The sequence below is a fragment of the Rutidosis leptorrhynchoides genome, chromosome 8 (genome assembly GCF_046630445.1).
Source record: "Rutidosis leptorrhynchoides isolate AG116_Rl617_1_P2 chromosome 8, CSIRO_AGI_Rlap_v1, whole genome shotgun sequence".
NCBI lineage: Eukaryota > Viridiplantae > Streptophyta > Magnoliopsida > Asterales > Asteraceae > Rutidosis > Rutidosis leptorrhynchoides.
Window position 1 is genome coordinate 39,287,107 of NC_092340.1, and position 14,130 is coordinate 39,301,236.

Consider the following 14,130-nt stretch of genomic DNA (forward strand, 5'->3'; position numbering starts at 1 on the left):
GGTATATCAAAAGTGACCGAACAAAACACATACCTCCTAGATTCTTCTCATACACTCAAAATCTCATTAAGAACAACCAGATTGAAATGAGATATGTTCAATCCACCAAAAACTCTGCTGATCTTTTCACGAAAGCACTTCCAACTGCTATTTTCAGAACACGCGTTCATAACATTGGCATGAGACATGTTCAAAAGATGTAACAGCTGAAGCGATGTCTACTTGAGGGGGAGTCAACTCCATGCTGCACTCTTTTTCCCTTAGCTAAAGTTTTTTCCCACTGGATTTTCTATAGCAAGGTTTTTAACGAGGCAGTAACTTACAGTTGATCTTCAACAAACAAAATTGCTATCCAAGGGGGAGTGTTATAATATAGAATATATATTATATAAATGGATAGTCAATTATTGATACACAAAAGTAATATTATTGCATTACCTAAACTTGTGATATTTTTGCTATAAATAGCCATGAATGTAAGCATTAAACTTGCACCATTTTTCACACTTACAAAGTGTTTCTTTCTTTCTCTCCATTATCATCTTTGTTCTTACACTTCATTATTAGTATTCTTAATCAAGAATCAAACTACTAAAAGTAGTTATAAGACTACTGAATTATAACAAACACAAACACTTTACACTACAAATTTGACAAACATTAAAAAAAAAAAAAAAAAAAAAAAAAAAAAAAAAAAAAAGCATAATTTGTTTTGAGGAAAAATTGAAACTTTATAGGAGTACAAAGGTTAACTTCTAACTTCTCAATTTTTCATAAAAAAAACCCCATTAAACCCACCTAAACTTTTTACGGACTTTATTACCTAATTGGACTAAACGTTAAACACAAAATAAGTTTACGAACTAAACACACTAATAGGCTAATAGCCCCCTGATATCCATAAATTTACAAGTCCGAGATAGTAAACCCATGGGCCATCTTATATGGGCTTAGTTATTGAGGCTCACTTTTAAATTCAAAGCGTGATGTATTATAAAAATTACGACACGAACAAATTTTAAGTTAAAATATTAAAATTATTTGATAATTTATTAACATATAAATAAATTACTCTTGTATATTAATTACATGGATGGATGTAGTCTTGTACACTAACCATTAAAAATGCAACAAGAAACTAAATGAAAGTGACATATATAACACTAGTTTTGCCCCATTTACACTAACGGCGGGCTTTCTAAAGGTAAAAGTATACAATATGTTGAAAATGTTTCTACAAATTAAAAGTGTAGTAGCGTCTTAACATGCAATGCACCACTACTTAAAAACCGACATCACAAGTCCTTCAAGGTTTCATAGTAATTTCTTAGCCATGATGAAGCAGATTCAAGGATTCGAAGTTCCCCATTAAGCAGATCTTGAGCCATCTGCATCCTTCGTTTTTGTTTTCCGGATAACGGAAGAGACTGTAAAATCAACAACAGAAGCTAGTCAGTATTGAATAAGCGAACAAATTGGTTAAAACAGGCAATGACGGATTTAGGAATGATAGTCACTGGTGTCATTGAACAATAACTCAATTTTTTTTTCCGGATTACTTATTTTATGGGCTTTTTGGACCCATCAATGTCGGAGTTTACATAATAAGTCATGAACCCTCAATCCTTCCTCTTTGTTAGTTCTAAAAAGTCCGTTTTTTGTTTACTTCATTACCACAAGAAAAACTAGTAAGTTCTTATTGGTTCTGAAAAGTAAACTTTTTTGTAGGTTAATGGTTGTCCAGTTATCTACAAAAAAGGGAATAGTTTGTGTTAATTGTATATTTGATGTTTGTATAGAGTCTGTGCATTGTTGTTTAATAATGTGTTCAATAAATAATTAGATAAATTGATAAAATCAATTACAGTTATTACGAAATGTTTCTTCATAAACGAAATAAATAAATACATATTTTAAGGAGTGGTAAACCAATTACTTGGAGTAAAATAAGATTCGAGTTTTTGTATAATAATTCAAAATAAGATTTGTTAAAAATATATGACAATGTGCCTAAAATTATAAATTTAAAAAAGATAAGGAGCTAAATTGTACTTCATATAGTACTAGGGTTAAATATAAACAATGCTGTAAGGGAGGGAGGTAAATTGTATTACAACAAAGAAAATGCATACTCCGTATTTTACTAATGTAAAAGTATTCGCAGGCCCCACAATACAATTATCTTCCCCAAATTCATCTTCTTCTTCTTCACAACTAGGGATGGCAATGGATCGGATATGGATCGGGTGATGCCGTATCCATATCCATATCCATTTAGTTTTTGTTCATCTATATCCATATCCATATCCAATTAGTCTCAGGTCATCCGTCCATATCCATATCCAGTGGATTAAGCGGGTTAATGGATATCCAATGAATTTTAAAAAAGATTGTTATAATATTTACTAATATGCGATTAAAACAAAAGCGTAGTATATTAAAAATAATTATAGCATGACATAATCAAATTATATCCATAAAAATGTGTACTCTTGTCGAAGATATAATAAAAATAATTAACTTTACTATAAAACATAGATTATGAAAAATTAAATATGAAGTTTGTAAGTTTATTTTGTTAGATATACATGTTTTATTGTAATATATTATAGTTATTTCATTATAGGGTTGAAAACAAAATGTAATTCTAATGGTACATGAGCTTGTAATAGTAAATATGTAAGCATATATCTATATTTATGTATTTGTATATGTATTTCGGGTGGTAATGGGTATATCCATGGATGAAACTTTTCATCCATGTCCATATCCATATCCATTTATTTTCATCCATATCCGTATCCATATCCATTTAGGTTCATCCATATCCATTACGAAGCGGGTGGATCGGGTGGATATCCACCGGATCGGGTGGCCATTGCCATCCCTATTCACAACCACTCTTCTGCAACTTTTTTCTTCCATTAAACTCAAGTATAAGATTTTTATTTTGTTCAATAAATTTCATAAACTAGTCATCAGATCCATTGGTGTCACTCAATAAAATTTACACTACACAAAGGTGTAACTAGTTAAAAGACCCAAAAAATTCCTATTAGATTGCGTATTTCACTGGTAGCACGTGGTACCGGTGCTAAGGCTATAGATCCGCCCCTGAAAACCGGTAAGCATCAAAACGGGCAACTGTATTAAAAATACATTTGGGGTACCAATAGTTTTAAGTAAATGTACTTTGGATGACTTTGATTGTATCCCTTTGGCCTATTTTTTATATAACTGACTTCAAAGCACTACAATTATATTAATGGGGTATTACCTCAAGAGCTATATTATAACTTCCAATCATTTTACTGAATCTTGAAATCAAAAACTGGTGTGCTTCCACTTCTCTTTCCTTGTTCTTTAACGGAATTCGAGCTAGACGGCCATCATGCAAGGTTGCTTCTGTCGCTGAGTCCTGCAACTCTGATGATCGCACAAACATATAGTGTCAATAGCAATGTACATTACATAACCTTTATTTAACTATCAAAGATGTCAATTTCCAATAATTATAACTATACATCCTTAAAAATGTTACAAATTAGTTTTATGAGAGTTATTATAAAACTTAAATACTATTATTATTAAATAGTTTGGTTAGTGGCCAAAGCCCGATTATGGGCTTAGTTCCATTATAGTTTATTTAGGGTTTTTAGGTTCTCCTTGTAATTTACAAATAGTGGATTATAAAAACTACATGGAATTAATCGCTCAACATGGTATCATAGCGGGGAACCTGAGACCTAGTCGGCCGTCACAAGCCGTTGAGTCTATACTGCCCTATCAAATCTATCCTATGTAAAAGCTGAAATGTCCCGTTCTTATTGATTAAAAACGTTCCATATTAATTGATTTCGTTGCGAGGTTTTGACCTCTATATGAGACGTTTTTCAAAGACTGCATTCATTTTAAAACAAACCATAACCTTTATTTCATCAATAAAGGTTTAAAAAAACTTTACGTAGATTATCAAATAATGATAATCTAAAATATCATGTTTACACACGACCATTACATAATGGTTTACAATACAAATATGTTACAACAAAATAAGTTTCTTGAATGCAGTTTTTACACAATATCATACAAGCATGGACTCCAAATCTCGTCCTTATTTAAGTATGCGACAGCGGAAGCTCTTAATAATCACCTGAGAATAAACATGCTTAAAACGTCAACAAAAATGTTGGTGAGTTATAGGTTTAACCTATATATATCAAATCATAATAATAGACCACAAGATTTCATATTTCAATACACATCCCATACATAGAGATAAAAATCATTCATATGGTGAACACCTGGTAACCGACAATAACAAGATGCATATATAAGAATATCCCCATCATTCCGGGACACCCTTCGGATATGATATAAATTTCAAAGTACTAAAGCATCCGGTACTTTGGATGGGGTTTGTTAGGCCCAATAGATCTATCTTTAGGATTCGCGTCAATTAGGATGTCTGTTCCCTAATTCTTAGATTACCAGACTTAATAAAAAGGGGCATATTCGATTTTGATAATTCAACCATAGAATGTAGTTTCACGTACTTGTGTCTATTTTGTAAATCATTTATAAAACCTGCATGTATTCTCATCCCAAAAATATTAGATTTTAAAAGTGGGACTATAACTCACTTTCACAGATTTTTACTTCGTCGGGAAGTAAGACTTGGCCACTGGTTGATTCACGAACCTATAACAATATATACATATATATCAAAGTATGTTCAAAATATATTTACAACACTTTTAATATATTTTGATGTTTTAAGTTTATTAAGTCAGCTGTCCTCGTTAATAACCTACAACTAGTTGTCCACAGTTAGATGTACAGAAATAAATCGATAAATATTATCTTGAATCAATCCACGACCCAGTGTATACGTATCTCAGTATTGATCACAACTCAAACTATATATATTTTGGAATCAACCTCAACCCTGTATAGCTAACTCCAACATTCACATATAGAGTGTCTATGGTTGTTCCGAAATATATATAGATGTGTCGACATGATAGGTCGAAACATTGTATACGTGTTTATGGTATCTCAAGATTACATAATATACAGTACAAGTTGATTAAGTTATGGTTGGAATAGATTTGTTACCAATTTTCACGTAGCTAAAATGAGAAAAATTATCCAATCTTGTTTTACCCATAACTTCTTCATTTTAAATCCGTTTTGAGTGAATCAAATTGCTATGGTTTCATATTGAACTCTATTTTATGAATCTAAATAGAAAAAGTATAGGTTTATAGTCGGAAAAATAAGTTACAAGTCGTTTTTGTAAAGGTAGTCATTTCAGTCGAAAGAACGACGTCTAGATGACCATTTTAGAAAACATACTTCCACTTTGAGTTTAACCATAATTTTTGGATATAGTTTCATGTTCATAATAAAAATCATTTTCTCAGAATAACAACTTTTAAATCAAAGTTTATCATAGTTTTTAATTAACTAACCCAAAACAGCCCGCGGTGTTACTACGACGGCGTAAATCCGGTTTTACGGTGTTTTTCGTGTTTCCAGGTTTTAAATCATTAAGTTAGCATATCATATAGATATAGAACATGTGTTTAGTTGATTTTAAAAGTCGAGTTAGAAGGATTAACTTTTGTTTGCGAACAAGTTTAGAATTAACTAAACTATGTTCTAGTGATTACAAGTTTAAACCTTCGAATAAGATAGCTTTATATGTATGAATCGAATGATGTTATGAACATCATTACTACCTTAAGTTCCTTGGATAAACCTACTGGAAAAGAGAAAAATGGATCTAGCTTCAATGGATCCTTGGATGGCTCGAAGTTCTTGAAGCAGAATCATGACACGAAAACAAGTTCAAGTAAGATCATCACTTGAAATAAGATTGTTATAGTTATAGAAATTGAACCAAAGTTTGAATATGATTATTACCTTGTATTAGAATGATAACCTACTGTAAGAAACAAAGATTTCTTGAGGTTGGATGATCACCTTACAAGATTGGAAGTGAGCTAGCAAACTTGAAAGTATTCTTGATTTTATGTAACTAGAACTTGTAGAATATATGAAGAACACTTAGAACTTGAAGATAGAACTTGAGAGAGATCAATTAGATGAAGAAAATTGAAGAATGAAAGTGTTTGTAGGTGTTTTTGGTCGTTGGTGTATGGATTAGATATAAAGGATATGTAATTTTGTTTTCATGTAAATAAGTCATGAATGATTACTCATATTTTTGTAATTTTATGAGATATTTCATGCTAGTTGCCAAATAATGGTTCCCACATGTGTTAGGTGACTCACATGGGCTGCTAAGAGCTGATCATTGGAGTGTATATACCAATAGTACATACATCTAAAAGCTGTGTATTGTACGAGTACGAATACGGGTGCATGCGAGTAGAATTGTTGATGAAACTGAACGAGGATGTAATTGTAAGCATTTTTGTTAAGTAGAAGTATTTTGATAAGTGTCTTGAAGTCTTTCAAAAGTGTATAAATACATATTAAAACACTACATGTATATACATTTTAACTGAGTCGTTAAGTCATCGTTAGTCGTTACATGTAAGTGTTGTTTTGAAACCTTTAGGTTAACGATCTTGTTAAATGTTGTTAACCCAATGTTTATAATATCAAAAGAGATTTTAAATTATTATATTATCATGATATTAGGATGTACGAATATCTCTTAATATGATATATATATATACATTAAATGTCGTTACAACGATAATCGTTACATATATGTCTCGTTTCAAAATCATTAAGTTAGTAGTCTTGTTTTTACATATGTAGTTCATTGTTAATATACTTAATGATATGTTTACTTATCATAATATCATGTTAACTATATATATAACCATATATATGTCATCATATAGTTTTTACAAGTTTTAACGTTCGTGAATCACCGGTCAACTTGGGTGGTCAATTGTCTATATGAAACCTATTTCAATTAATCAAGTCTTAACAAGTTTGATTGCTTAACATGTTGGAAACATTTAATCATGTAAATATCAATCTCAATTAATATATATAAACATGGAAAAGTTCGGGTCACTACAAAAGCTACTTTCTTCTCTTATATATACAATTTACCGTCAAACCCTAACAGACCTATTGACCTAAGTGCACAATCGGGATTGGGTCATGAAATGTCCCGTTCATATTGATTATAAACGTTCCATATTAATTGATTTCGTTGTGAGGTTTTGACCTCTATATGAGACGTTTTTCAAAGACTGCATTCGATTTTAAGACAAACCATAACCTTTAAAATATTACGACGATTATCAAATAATGATAATCTAAAATATAGCGTTTTCACACGACCATTACATAATGGTTTACAATAATATTACACAACAATATATGTCTTCGAATGCAGTTTTTAAACAATATTATACAAGCATGCTGACTCCAACTCTTTTCCATAATTTAGCATGCAACAGCGTAAGCTCTTAATAATCACCTGAGAATAAACATGCTTTAAACGTCAACAAAAATGTTGGTGAGTTATAGGTTTAGCCTATATATTTATCAAATCGTAATAATAGACCACAAGATTTCCATTTTCATTTCTCAATAACATGCAATCTGCATAAAAACCATTCATATGATGAACACCTGGTAACCGACATTAACAAGATGCATATAGAATATCCCCATCATTCTGGAACTAACATCAGATATGATAAATCGAAGTACTAAAGCATCCGTAACTCGGATGAGGCTTGTTGGGCCAAATAGATCTATCTTTAGGATTCGCGTCAATTGGTGGCAATTATCATAAACACCAATTCTTAGGCTACCAAGCTAAAAAGGGGCATATTCGGTTCGATAATTCAACATAAAATGTAATTTCGATCACTTGTGTCTATTTTGTAAAACATTTATAAAACTGCATGTATTCTCATCCCAAAAATAATAGATTTCAAAAGTGGGACTATAACTCACTTTCACGTATTTTCACTTTGTTGGAAAATAAGACTTGGCCACTGGTCGATTCACGAACCTATAACAAATATGTACATATATATCAAAGTATGATCGAAATATATTCACAACATTTTTATTACGTTTTAATGATTTAAGTTTGTTAAGTTAACAGTCCAACGTTAGTAATCTACAACTAGTTGTCCACAGTTAGATGTACAGAAATAAATCAATATATATTATCTCGAATCAATCCACGACCCAGGGTATACAAGTCTCAGGCTAGATCACAACTCAAAGTATATATATTATTTTGGAATCAACCTCAACCATGTATAGCTAACTCAAGCATTACTGCATATAGAGTGTCTATGGTTGTTCCGAAATATATTATATAGATGGGTCGATATGATATGTCAAAAAATTGTATACGTGTCTATGGTATCCCAAGATTACATAATATATGTTAGAATACATGTGTAATACAATATAAGTTAGTTAAGTTATGATTTGTATAGATTTGTTACAAATTTCACGTAGCTACAACAAGCAAAATTATCCAATCTTGTTTTACCCATAACTTCTTCGTTTTAAATCCGTTTTGAGTGATTCAAGTTGCTATGGTTTCATAATGAACTGAAATTTATGAAACTAAACAGAAAAAGTATAAGTTTATAGTCGAAATACAAGTTACAAGTCGTTTTTGTAGAGGTAGTCATTTCAGTCGAAAGAACGACGTCTTGATGACCATTTTGAAAAACATACTTCCACTTTGAGTTTAACCATGATTTTTGGATATAGTTTCATGTTCATAAGAAAAATCATTTTCCCAGAAGTATAGCTTTTAAATCAAAGTTTATCATAGTTTTTAATTATCCAAACCAAAACAGCCCCCGATTTTGCTACGACGGCGTATGTCCGGTTTTACGGTGTTCTTCGTGTTTCCAGAATTCCAGGTTTTAAATCATTAATTTAACATATCATATAGATATAGAACATGTGTTTAGTTGACTTTAAAAGTTAAGTTAGAAGGATTAACTTTGTTTGCGAACAAGTTTAGAATTAACTAAACTATGTTCTAGTGATTACAAGTTTAAATCTTCGAATAAGATAGTTATATATATATATGAATCGAATGATGTTATGAACATCATTACTACCTCAAGTTTAGTAAGTAAACCTACTGGAAGTGACAAGAAATGATCTAGCTTCAAAGGATCCTTGGATGGCTTGAAAGTTCTTGAAGTAGAATCATGACACGAAAACAAGTTCAAGTAAGATTTCTACTCGAATTAAGATAGTTATAGTTATAGTTATAGAAATTGAATCAAAGTTTGGATATGAGTTTTACCTTGAATAAGAAAGATAACCTACTGTAAATAACAAAGGTTTCTTGATCTTAGATAATTACTTGGAATGGATTAGAAAGCTTGGAAGTATACTTGCAAACTTGAAAGGATTTTCGAAGTGTTCTTCAAGTGTTCTTCCTATGATGATTATAGCTTGATTCTTGAAGTAGTTTTTGATGAAAATGATGATTTGGTTACTGGAAAAATTCGTTCATAGGTGTATGTGTGTGTTGAGAGAGAATTAGAAAGGAAAATGGAAATGAAATGAAGTGAATGGTGAGTGGTGAATGGTGAGTGGGGTTAAAAGGAGTTCTTGTTAGTTGACTAGTTCATGGTAGAAGTTAGACTTGATTAGTCATGCATAACATAATCAAGAGTGGAATCCCATGCTAGTTCCTATTGGTATATACCCATAGTAAGTACGTATAGAAGCTGGGTATAATACGAGTACGAAGACTGAATGAATATGAGTAGAATTGTTGATGAAAAATGAATGAGAATGTAATTGTAAGCATTTTTGTTAAGTATGAGTGTTTTGATATATGTCTCCAAGTCTTTCAAAAGTGTATTAATATAACTTAATACACTACATGTATATACATTTTAACTGAGTCGTTAAGTCACCGTTAGTCATTACATGTAAGTGTTGTCTTGAAACTTTTAAGTTAACGATCTCATTTAATGTAGTTAACCCATTGTTTATTATATCTAATGAGATGTTAAATTATCATATTATCATGATAACATGGTGTATGAATATATCTTAATACAATATATATATATATATATATATATATATATATATATATATATATATATATATATATATATATATATATATATATATATATATATATATATATATATATATATATATATATATATATATATTAAAACGTCGTTACAACGATAATCGTTACATATATAACTCGTTTCGAAACTCTTAAGTTAGTAGTCTTGTTTTACATATGTAGTTCATTGTTAACACACTTAATGGTATATTTAATTATCATTTTATCATGTTAAACATAGTGTATCAATATCTTAATATGATTCATATGTATTTAGTAAGACGTTGTTATAACGATAATCGTTATATATATCGTTTCGAGTTTCTTAATTCAATAGTCTCATTTTTATGTATATAACTCATTGTTAATATACTTAGTGTGATACTTACCTATGATAATTCTCATGTTAACTATATATATATCCCTATATATATCATCATGTAGTTGTTACAAGTTTAAACGTTCGTGAATCGCCGGTCAACTTGAGTGATCAATTGACTACATAAACTCATTTCAATTAATCAAGTCTTAACAAGTTTAATTGCTTAACATATTGGAAACATTTAATCATATAAATATCAATTTTAATTTAATATATATAAACATGGAAAAGTTCGGGCCACTACAGGTCATTAACCAAAGTGTCTAAAAATTATATGGACACTGTATTGTTGGTGATTTTAGTGTCATCTAACGATCATTTTAGGTAACTGGATTTATTTGAAAAGCAAGAGTTATTTAGTTATACTCAACGGGTTTGGAGAGTGTGGAGTGCACGCCCGTAAGAGTTGACTAGATACTATCACGAAAATAGCGGGGGTAAGGGGGCTGCGCCCAAGGCTTGTATGACTTTTAATCAACCGATTTTCCAGCCAAAATGAAGGGTTGCACCCTTCCATTTTCAACCACCAAATTAACAGAATATTCATTTTGTTTTTTGTTGTCTGCTTTTCGTACGAACTCATACAGAAAAATCACATTCTCACTAATACTATAATTTGATTTCTTCTTGCATAGAATCAAATTGCGTTCGTGTTTTATCCCAATTAAGATTTCGTGCAACCCAACCCAAGGCTTGTAAGGATCGAAATACTTAATTAGGAAAGTGTTTCACGATTCAAGAATCAATCAGTAATTATCAATTCACAACCCGTATTTCTAACATGTATTACTGTTTGGGAACTCGGATGTCTTGGCAATATCTACAATAAGGATATAAATACAGACACATATGCCGACTTTAGTCCCCTCGGGTGATCCCAATCGCTGTTCAAAAAAAAAAAAAAAAAATACAGACACATATGCCGACTTTTGACTATTCAACTATAGACCTACTTATGAGAGTATTACAGACCTTGAGGAGATGTGCAACATAGAACACGAGCAAGTGCACGCAGTGATTGTGGAATTCCCCGCCCTTTGCAACTGGATGACTTGACTTCCCTGTATAATGACGACAAACAACGTGTAATCCAGTCAGATGCCCTTCAAATTGGCCAAAAGATCGAACATACAAATACCAAAAACTATATGATATCATGCTGTATGGTTTGTTCAAGAATGTAACACCTGGTCAAATTTTCTATTAACATATACCTACATCACCATGAAGACATTTTGTTGAGAGCATAAATCGTTTGCATCTTTCAAGGCTGGTGTTATGTGTTGATCCAAAATACGCAACTTCATTTCACGCAGTTGATCATGATGATGTACGTTGACCTCAACTTGAACCTGATTGTATTTGTTGTACGAAAGTGCGAATCCAAAGTCCAATAAAAGTCTAGCGTTTGAAAACTTCCCATACCGTATAAAAACCTCATCTCCAGGTGCATAATTCTCATCAGCAATATAATTCTCATCAGCAATAACCTGTAGAATGCAAATCGGTCAGCAGTTTAAAGAATATTATTAATGATATATGTTTGAAGAGATTACCTCTGATACTTGTGTGAAGTCGTCACTTAAGACATCTGTTTCCGAAATGAATCGTGGTTAAAGAAGTCTGCAAAAGGAATCTAAGAAAGTGTTCACTCGTACTAGAACCTTCACATAAATGCCAGACAGTTGGAAAATGTTTAGAAAAGTCTTCAAATCATGATACCATTGAAACACCCCTTGTGCTTAACCATGCTCGAGATTCAACTAAAACATTTAATACAACATATAAGAGTTCACATCATTGCATGCTTGATTATATTCCAAAATGAATAAATGTCTATTAAACGTTAAAAAACAAATTAAATTTTATAATTGAATTTAAAAGATCCTATACCTAAATTATACGCATGCTTAAATTCGTGCAACGTGACATCTTTAAAATATTCATGAAACTGGTCAATAACCTGCATAGAAGTAATAAGCTTATGAACATTTATATTTTGGTCCTTAATCATTTAGTGATTCACTACTAGAAACAAAATCTCAACAAGTAAATCAGCAATACTCGATCTTAAATCAAACAATTATTTAAAAAGAGATGAATAGCGCATAGACTTGGCAGATATGTAATTCCAACATGTTTTACAGAGACGTCGTCCTTATCAATTTGAGCTTTATGTTTCATCGTTTCGTGATATAGAGAACTTATTTCAATCATCTTCAATTCCTCATCGCTCCAAGATATCAACAACGTAAAGGTCATCTAGACGTATCAACAACTTGATGAGTGGACGACAATGTTCAATAATTATAATCATGTTAGGTTCTTTACTATTTATGTCTACTAAGTTTCAACAAAATGTGTCTAAAAACTTCAAATAATCATCAGGAAACTTACTCGGTTCAACATCATACAAACCCACGTCTAGAGAGGGAACATAATCGTTTGCATTGACTAAGTTGGTCGGCCTCACCTCCTGAGTTGATAATAACTTCCAAGTTCCAACTTCTCTTTTTCTTGTTTTTTGTGATTTCCTTTAAACCCTTTCAAGAAAAAGAGAAGTTCTTTCAACTAAGGAGGTGTGAGGCCGACCAGCTTAGTCAATGCAAACGAGGAATTTCCCACTCTAGACGTAGGTTTGTACGATGTTGAATCGACCAAGTTTGCCGATGATTATTTGTAGTGTTTAGACACACTTCATCAAAACCTAGTAGACAGAAATAGTAAAGAACTTAAACATATTAGAAAACTGAACATGGTCGTCCACTCATCACGTTGTTGACACGTCCGAATGACCTCTATGTTGTCGGTTTCACTTTCTTGGGACTGTTTTGACAATTCCTTTCAATATGACCACGTTCTCCGCATCGGTAGCATTTGTTCTTCCAACCGCCGGCTTTGCAATCTCGTGCCCAATGGCCATCAAGTCCACAATTGAAGCAGCGGCCTGTGCCAAGAAAATCACAAGACCACCAGGACTGCCGCGATCGTGGTCGCCGCTGCCGCCGCCACCACCCCCTCGTGGAGCCTATGACATATCAAAGAATGTATTAGTTGCTCGTCATGTTATGTATTATCAAATTATATCAATACGGAGAATAAAAAATCAATACCCCTTTTCCAAATTCCATCACAATACGACTTCCATCGACATCACGCTATATCGTGCATCATCAGCATCTCTAGGGTCGCTAAATTCCTATAAGCATATAAATAGAGAAACAATACAAAGTAACGGTAAGACTTTCAAGAGCAGTAAGCAATATATAAAACGATATTATACTCTGTATTATAAAGTAATGAGGTATGAAAGTGTGTACCACAAAGGCAAAATCACGCTTCATATCCACATCACGTATTCTGTGTTAAACGGGTGCCAGAAATAGTAAGGCCATCATGACATTATGTACTAAAGGGTTAGCCAATCTCCCGTCGGGTGAAGCTCATACATTAATACTTCGCCCCTTACAGGATCAGTAAACACCACTTTCAGCCATTTTTCCATCAAATCGAAAATGCATAATATTATAGAAAGAATCGCCAGTCTCCTACACAATCCGCATGAATAATGACTCTTTCCACCAAAGGAAACCTCCCACCATAGACCTTCAAAAGTTCAAGTTAATTTTACTTGACACGTGTAGAGGGGGATCTTTTTTACGATGTCCAATCA

General features: G+C 32.0%; 1 pseudogene; it reads right to left on the reverse strand.

The window, feature by feature from the left end:
- Nucleotides 1-1,295: 1,295 nt before the first annotated feature.
- LOC139863331 (fructose-bisphosphate aldolase-lysine N-methyltransferase, chloroplastic-like) lies at nucleotides 1,296-12,719 on the reverse strand (annotated as a pseudogene).
- Nucleotides 12,720-14,130: the final 1,411 nt, after the last annotated feature.